General features: G+C 37.8%; 1 long non-coding RNA gene across 1 annotated transcript; it reads left to right on the top strand.

The window, feature by feature from the left end:
• Positions 1–2436: 2436 nt before the first annotated feature.
• Positions 2437–7103, top strand: LOC142034981 (uncharacterized). The gene is made up of 3 exons (XR_012651785.1): positions 2437–2537; positions 5968–6090; positions 6984–7103. It is a non-coding gene; the product is annotated as an uncharacterized LOC142034981 (long non-coding RNA).
• The last annotated feature ends 338 nt before the right edge of the window (positions 7104–7441 follow it).

The following is a 7441-nucleotide window of genomic DNA, read 5'->3' on the forward strand; positions in this document are numbered from 1 at the left end:
TCTGATGATTTCCATGGCCCTCCTCTGGGCCAGTTCCAAGAGGTCGATGTCTGTCTTGTACTGGGGACCCCAGAGCTGGATGCAAAACTCCAGGTGGAGTTTCACAAGAGCAGAGTGGAGTACTGTCCAGCCTTTTCAAGGACAGCTCAGAGGCACATGTCTTAGCAAGACATTGTGAATTCTTTCAGCCTTTGATACGCAGATATTTGTTACAAATCTAGCAACGTAGAGAAGTCTGCAGAAATTATACAAATTGAATTTATGAATATTTAAAGGAAGCAGACATGGTGATTTGGTTGACCATAGCCTGGCTAAATACACATCATGTAAAGTCAGGCAAAAGTTGACAAGAACTGTGGGTTGTTTTTAGAAAAGGGAAAAAAGGGGAGGGATAGGAGCATAAGTGATGCTAATGAGCTTAAGGAAACTAAATCTTTTTAAAGAAGCCTAGTTTGTGTCAGATTGTACATTTTGCTGGCAAAAGTATCCTATTATAATAATATATTTGGATGTTGATAAAGTTTTGAATTTAGTAATGCACCAAATTTTGTTCAATTAATCAGCAGTACACAATAAATGCTGTATATTTTAAGTGGATTTAAAGTGTGCTTGAGTAAAATTCATGTGTACGTGTAGACAGGAGTACTTACTTTATTTTTGCTTGTACTCTTTCACTAGTGGAAAAAATCAGAGGAAACCCCTTGAAAGTTTTTAACAATCAAGTTGTGCAAAAGATGCTTTTCATTTACCACTGCCTATTTGCTGTTGGAAATCTGAGTATATAGCCATGAAGGACAGCTGTTTTCTCCTTATGGCATTAGTAAAAAGAAAAAAACCCAACCAATATGCCTTGTTTAGAGTATTTCTGGGACAAATTTCCCAGAATTTTCCTACTGCTTTTTCATTTCTTTGCATAAAATACCCATAACCTTTCTTCCTTGATGAGGTGGCAAAACATCCAAACAGACTGGCTGATTTTTACAAGATCGATTTCTAGCTCTCCTTCATTGTCCTGAAATGCATCTTTCTGCCTACTAATTACTAAAAGAATATGCAATCTGAGAGTATCAGACACTTCTGTGTTCCATTAAATTAGACTGAGGCTGCAGTGAAAAAAGTGGGAGATGATGATTCTTGGCTGTTCTCTTCTTTCATCCTGACATACTTGCAGAATGAAAGAAAAAAAATCTCCTTTGCCTGTCTGAGACTGGTTGGTTTGTGTGCAGGTTTGTGGATGTGTATATATATCCGTGTATGCCATATAACCATGAAAAAGTCTGCATTAAAGATAATAAACTTAGTTCCTTTACTCTTTTTCATTGGCTGGAATTCACATTTCAAAATGGTTCACCATATTGGCATGAGTGAGAAATTTCATTGTCTGAAATAAAAATCCTGTGTCTTAGCAGCAGCTTGGAGAATTAAGGAAAACATTAAAAGCTGCAAGACTGGCTGTGAACTTGCAAAATTTCCAATGCTGTGTGCATGTACTGGTACATCTGCCATTGGATCACTGAAAGAGAAGAGCCCCTGGAGCATCAGTCCTACTATCGTGTTGTTATAGTCCTTTTCACACTCCTGTCCTGCAACTGAAACTTGGCTTCCCACTTACTGTTAGGGGAAACTGCCCCCATGTTCTTTATCTTTGAGATTGCCTCCACTTCAGATGCTGTGGTTTTGGTGAATAAAGGCAGAGTGTGAAATTCCCATCCTTTGAACTCCAGTTTGAAGATGAAAAAAATTCTTAAAGGAATGTATTTTCTAAAGCAATAATGAAATTATAGGATTATTGTTTTTAATCCCATTGTATCTCTGGGTACATGGGTCCGATCCATGAAGGAATTTACTTCTGTTTTGGCAGGAAATCTCATCTGGATTTAATCTTGATGTGGGGCCTAGTAATACAAGAGATAGACAAGAATGAATTGTGATGGCCGGACTAAGAAGAAAGGTAAAAAGAAAACCAGTGAGAGTACGTTTTTATAAGCAAGCAGGATGGAGAGCTGTAATGAGTAAGTGAGAAGAGCACAATAAGAGGTTTGGAAAATGCATTTTGTGGAAAGGAAGACTTCTATTTTAAAATACTTTTTATATTACATTATGTATCTGGCAGAACTTCTGATTCTTCTAGCTTTAATGAGAACGCAAGCCAGTGTCCAGAGTCTCTGTAAACTAAGAATCGATCCTTTGCAGGGTTTCCCTCCTCTGTTCTTGCTTATTCTTTTCCTTGCAATTCCAACGTGTTGTTTTTTATAACATTACTGTTCTGACTCTTTGGATTGATGATAACAAGGGTCTCTTGCCTTTCTGTAGCTCTCAGATGGTAGCTGGTGCTTTTATAATGCTTTTTATCTTTCTAATACTTTCCAGACATTAACTAATTCATCTTAACAACACCCTGTCAAGGAGGTGAAATAATTCAGTAATGTTATTTACAGATGAGAAATCAAAGGAAGGGAAGTGAAGCAAATGGGTCAGAAAGACAGTAGAGTTGGGAATAAAGGCCACTGGTATATGCAGATCTGCCTAGCAATCAGGTAACTAACATATTTCTCATTTTTAAAAGCTGTTCTGATTATTTGCTGCTAAATGTGATTTTTTTCTATCCCTGTTTTTAATTCTCTTTTGGTTTAAAAGAAGCAGGAATGGGCTTATGACTAAATTGGCAAATTTTAGGCAACTTTTTATTAAAGACAACCTTGTTCACTAGAAGGGTTTCTGGCATTCTTCCAGTCCTTTTGAGACCATTTTAAGATTCTCTTACAATGTAAAGGCTTTCTTAATTGTTATGCTGTTCATTTTGCCATACAGTATACTACATTAAGTTTAACATTCCCCTCATCTGTCTCTTGGGGAAATACAGTAACAGTTATGAGAGTGATATCTAGTGAACCATATTTTAAGTAATCTTTATGCACTTTAAGTAACTTTCCAAAAAGGAGGTTAAACAAGTGAAAAAATGGTATTGTCAGAGGAATAATCTTTAATAAAGGCAGTATGGTCTGCTAGTCAGGAAATCAAGTATGTTTTTTAATATATCACATAAGTAAGAAGGCATCTACAGTGAACTTCAGTTACAAAGAGAAGAAATTACTACCCTAGCAATATATTGAAAAGTGAAATACCATCCTCACTTTCAGTTGGCCTAGTCCTTCTTAATTAACATATTTGTTAGGGATTTATCAGGTCTTAAAAGACTGATAGGGATGCTGTTTTCTGTAGAATAACTTTTGTTCTAATTAGTTAATTGTTAGACCACTTGTAGACCCTCAATAAATCTGTGGTGGATGTGCTCAAAATACGTTCTGAACAGATACATTTTTCAAGGGGGAAAATCATTTTACTCTTGTCCTTTCTGTTCACCTAGTGTTTATGTTTGCAGTGACAGAGCTTGTCCATGCACTGTTGAGAGAGGGACTAGCAGAACTTAGGTTTTTAAAAGATTTCTTGTCTTTAGATTTCACATATTTTAATTTTTTTTTTCTTTTTAAATTTTTTAACTACTTTGAAGGAACTCTAAGACCTTTCCCTTCCTCCATCCCTCTTCTCCCACCTCCCATTTCCCCAGGAAAAAAACAACACTTTCTTGATTACGAAGTCATTTTGTGGCCCAAAATAGCCCACCCTTCTCAGCAGCCCTCCCTTTTGCCCTTATCTTGGTTCCCCTCCACCCCCACTATGCTTTTAAATATAGGCTTGAGTACCTGCCAGCTGCATACCCAGCCCTCAAAGCGCAGTCTGTGGGGGGGATCATCTTTCTGTCTTCACTTGCAACCAGTGAGGAAAAAGATCCTGGAACAGTGGAGGATATTTCATATTTTGAGTTCTATTATTTAATTTAGTCTCCTCTTTGCTTACTTGGCAAGGCAGCTGATCCACCAAGAACTGCACATGTCAGATGTTTTGTAACTTGCTGTGGTTAGAAGGAATCAATATTGTGCCCCTGGAGGCTCAAGTTGAGGATGCTTTACTCCGTAATCTTCCCTAGGTCTCCAAATAAAACAACAACAAGAATTTCGGACTTGCTTACAGTAGTTCTGCTGGATCAGTAAAGCAGGTCGGGCGTAGACAACTGTTTTCCTTACAGGATGTGGGGGAGTTGAATCATGGACTGTGAGGGCAAAATAATTCCATGATAGAGGCTATTAGGGAAAATTTATCTTAATGGAAGGAGACAATTCCAGAGTGGAGAAGTGAGTGGTTATGGCTCTAGGTGAGCTATCAAAGATGATAATTTGACAAATTTTCTTCTCTGCTCCATTTGTGTGATCCCAGTGAACAGACTTGTGCTTTTCATTCTGTTGGGTTTAGGCTAGCTATGTGCTGTGGACAGGTGAACATGATCTCAACAGTGAAATGTTTCCACCTGCACAAATTCCATCAGGAATAAATCAGTTCAGCTGTTTGCTGTTTGGTATTTCTGGTCTGTGGTTCATGCCCATTGGAAGTCATATCCTTTGCTGATTCAGTGTGACAGAAGCAAGTAACAAGTCAAGACAGCCACATGAGTCCCTTTGATGAGAACTGTCCCATGAATATCTATCTGTACAACTGTTCATCTTTTGCTTCCTGCAGATGTTTGGGCAACAGCAGAGGTACACATCCACAGAAAAGTAAAAATGGAGCAAATATTATTAACAAGAAATTGCTTGTAGATGTTAGTTGTACAGGACTAATAGTCTTCAGAAAGTATCCTTCTGGCTTGCATAAATTTGTGAAATAATTAAAATGGACTGAAGAGGAGAGGCATCCTCTAACCCTTTTGTGTGCCATGTTCTACTGACATGTTCCATTTTCCTTTGCACAGGAACAACCAGCTTGGTTTGCTGTGGCTCCTCAGCTCAAGAAACCAGTGCTGATTGGGATAGGGGAATGATTTTGCCCCAGTTTCTTCTAGTCCTTTTAGAGGGGAGTCAAGTCCTATATGCTTAAGCGTGGAGATGTAGATGATCCCTGAATTCAGTTTTATTTTTAATTTTAATTTTGTAAGCATGTAAGGAATGGGAGCAGAAACTTTTTGTCCTGCAGCAAGGGGTAAGGTCAGATGGTCTAATTGATACACCCATCTTTTACCTCCTTGGATATTTATAAACATTGAAAGCTCTTTAAACTGTCCATGTGGCAGCAGATGTGATTAATGAGAAAAGGTCAAGTACTGCACTGATAACATCATAGACATTGATAGAAAAGGCCTGTTAAGTCATGTTGTCTATCTCCTTGCCAGCACAGGATTATTCCCTACAGTGTATTTTCTAATGCTCTGTTCACATTGTATAAGAGAATCATGAGTTTTATGGCTTTGGCCTTTTGACAGTACACACTTTATGGAACTTACTGATTGTTTTAGAGGTCTGAGTAAGACCATGGTTCATTGCCTGAAATTGGAGCAGAAACATATTAGCAAAAATTACTTAGAATTATGTAAGATTTTAATTAAAATTGCTAAAATACACAAGGGCAAAGCTGAACCATAGCAGATGAACTTTGCAGCTGACAATTCTTTAGCTGCAGACTATCATTTAGTTTTTCTAATAAACTGTACAATGTTTAAAGTAAAATAATATCTGTGGTTCTCTCTCTCTCTCCCACTCCTCTTTCCACTTCAATATCTTCCTGCTTTAATTTCTGTCCATCTGGAGCTGGAGTTGAATTATGGCATATGATTTGTATAGATTTGTATCTCTCCCCCTGGATCATAATCTTCTTATTGATTCCCTCAGCTCCTGGTGCTTACTCACACTCTTGCTTCTTCTCCACCCTGATTTTCTCCCATGGTTTTGTCTGTTTCCTTTTACTCTGTGGGCTCTCATTCAACTTAATTTTCTTCCTTGGTTTTAGAAAAGGAATGTATTGGTTTTCAGTTAAGGAGTTTTTCACTTCATAATTTTGATATTTGTCTTTTTTCTTTTTTTTTCTTTTTTTTTTTTTTTTTCCCTGGGCTAAAATACTGTCATCTTGCTCCAACAGAGAAAGAATTAGAACTGCTTATCTTGCTGTGAAATGGAAAGACTCTGTTCCAAGTCGCCATCCGGAAGTTTCTGGCAGTGAGAAGAGGTGTTAACAGCTGCCGTGAAAGGGCTACTGAACTTGGTATTAGTACAGGGGTTATTTCTGCCTCGGCAATGTGAATAATTTGCTAAATTAATTAAAAATATATTTGCTTCCCTCAAGAAAGAGCAGAGTACATCCACGTGGAATTTTGCTCCATGAACAGAACAAAAGAAAGAAAAACCAAAACAGAACAAGAAATTCTAGAGCAGAAGACAAATATGTTGAAATATTGCCTTGGGCTGTAAAAATGACTCCTGAAACAGACACTTATTTTTCATGCACAGTGTTTAATATTTAATTTCGGTTACTGATCCTATCAAGGCAAAAGATTACTGTAGCCTTAAGCCACAGTGTAACTCAGCTCAGTGCTCCACCGTTGGAGTCTTCATTAAAAAGATGTATTTTGACATTCTAGAGTGAGTGCACCCATAAGGAGTGAAACGTTTCAAGTATAAATTACAGGTTTTTCAGCTTACAAAGCAGGGTCAGACTGCAGCTGCTTCAGGGAAATTCACTAAAACCTCTGTATTTTAGTGAAGCTAAATAAAAGCTCCTTGCTTGCATGGTGCAGATCCCAGGATGAGTTTCTTAATGATATCCTTAAAAAAGTATAGGGAACTTTGTTCTGGGTGAAATGTCTCCAAAGTCAGAAATGTTTGTTCACCCTAACCCTAAGCAAAAGTATGAAAATCTGGTATTTCTCTGAAGGTAAAATTATATACTATGGTAATGCTTTTTCTTTTTTCTAGGCTTTAATTAGAAAACTCCATGTCTTGCTGTTTAGTTCAGGCGTGAAGCCCTGAAACCGTAGGAACATCAAGCAGTGCTAATTAAATCTGAAATGTTTCTGGATGTTGGCAGTGCCTACCCCTGCGCTATGCATGTGCCTTCCTCTTTCTTTCTGTGATCACTTTAATGGTTTTCCCTTCCAGCCCACCAGCATGCGAAAAATGGGAAGGAACTGATCTCATTGACAGAACAAGAGTCTTCCTCTGGGTGCAAGTATTGCCTGTGTGGAAGGAATTAAAACAACACCTTACATCTTGCTTTTGGTAAGTGAGCAATTACTTGTTAATCCTGCTCTAAAGCATTGCTGACCAATACCTCTACAAAAATCCGTGCCTCTGAAAAACCTGAAAATGGGTTGTAGTTCAAGCCATAAACCATATTAGTTTGTCGCTTATAGGAAAGAGATAGTCATGCTGCTGGGTTACTACTTTTTGAAAGACAGAAAAAGCTCTATGGTTTGGCATGAAGACTCTTAATTCCTGAGCGAAAGGCAGCATATAGAGTTTTTATTACCGCACAGATTAATGAAATTTAATATGACGAATGCCATACTGTGGTGACAGTGTAGCCCCTATGTTCATGAAATGGCACTTTTTTCAAG

This window comes from Buteo buteo, chromosome 1 (genome assembly GCF_964188355.1).
Source record: "Buteo buteo chromosome 1, bButBut1.hap1.1, whole genome shotgun sequence".
NCBI lineage: Eukaryota > Metazoa > Chordata > Aves > Accipitriformes > Accipitridae > Buteo > Buteo buteo.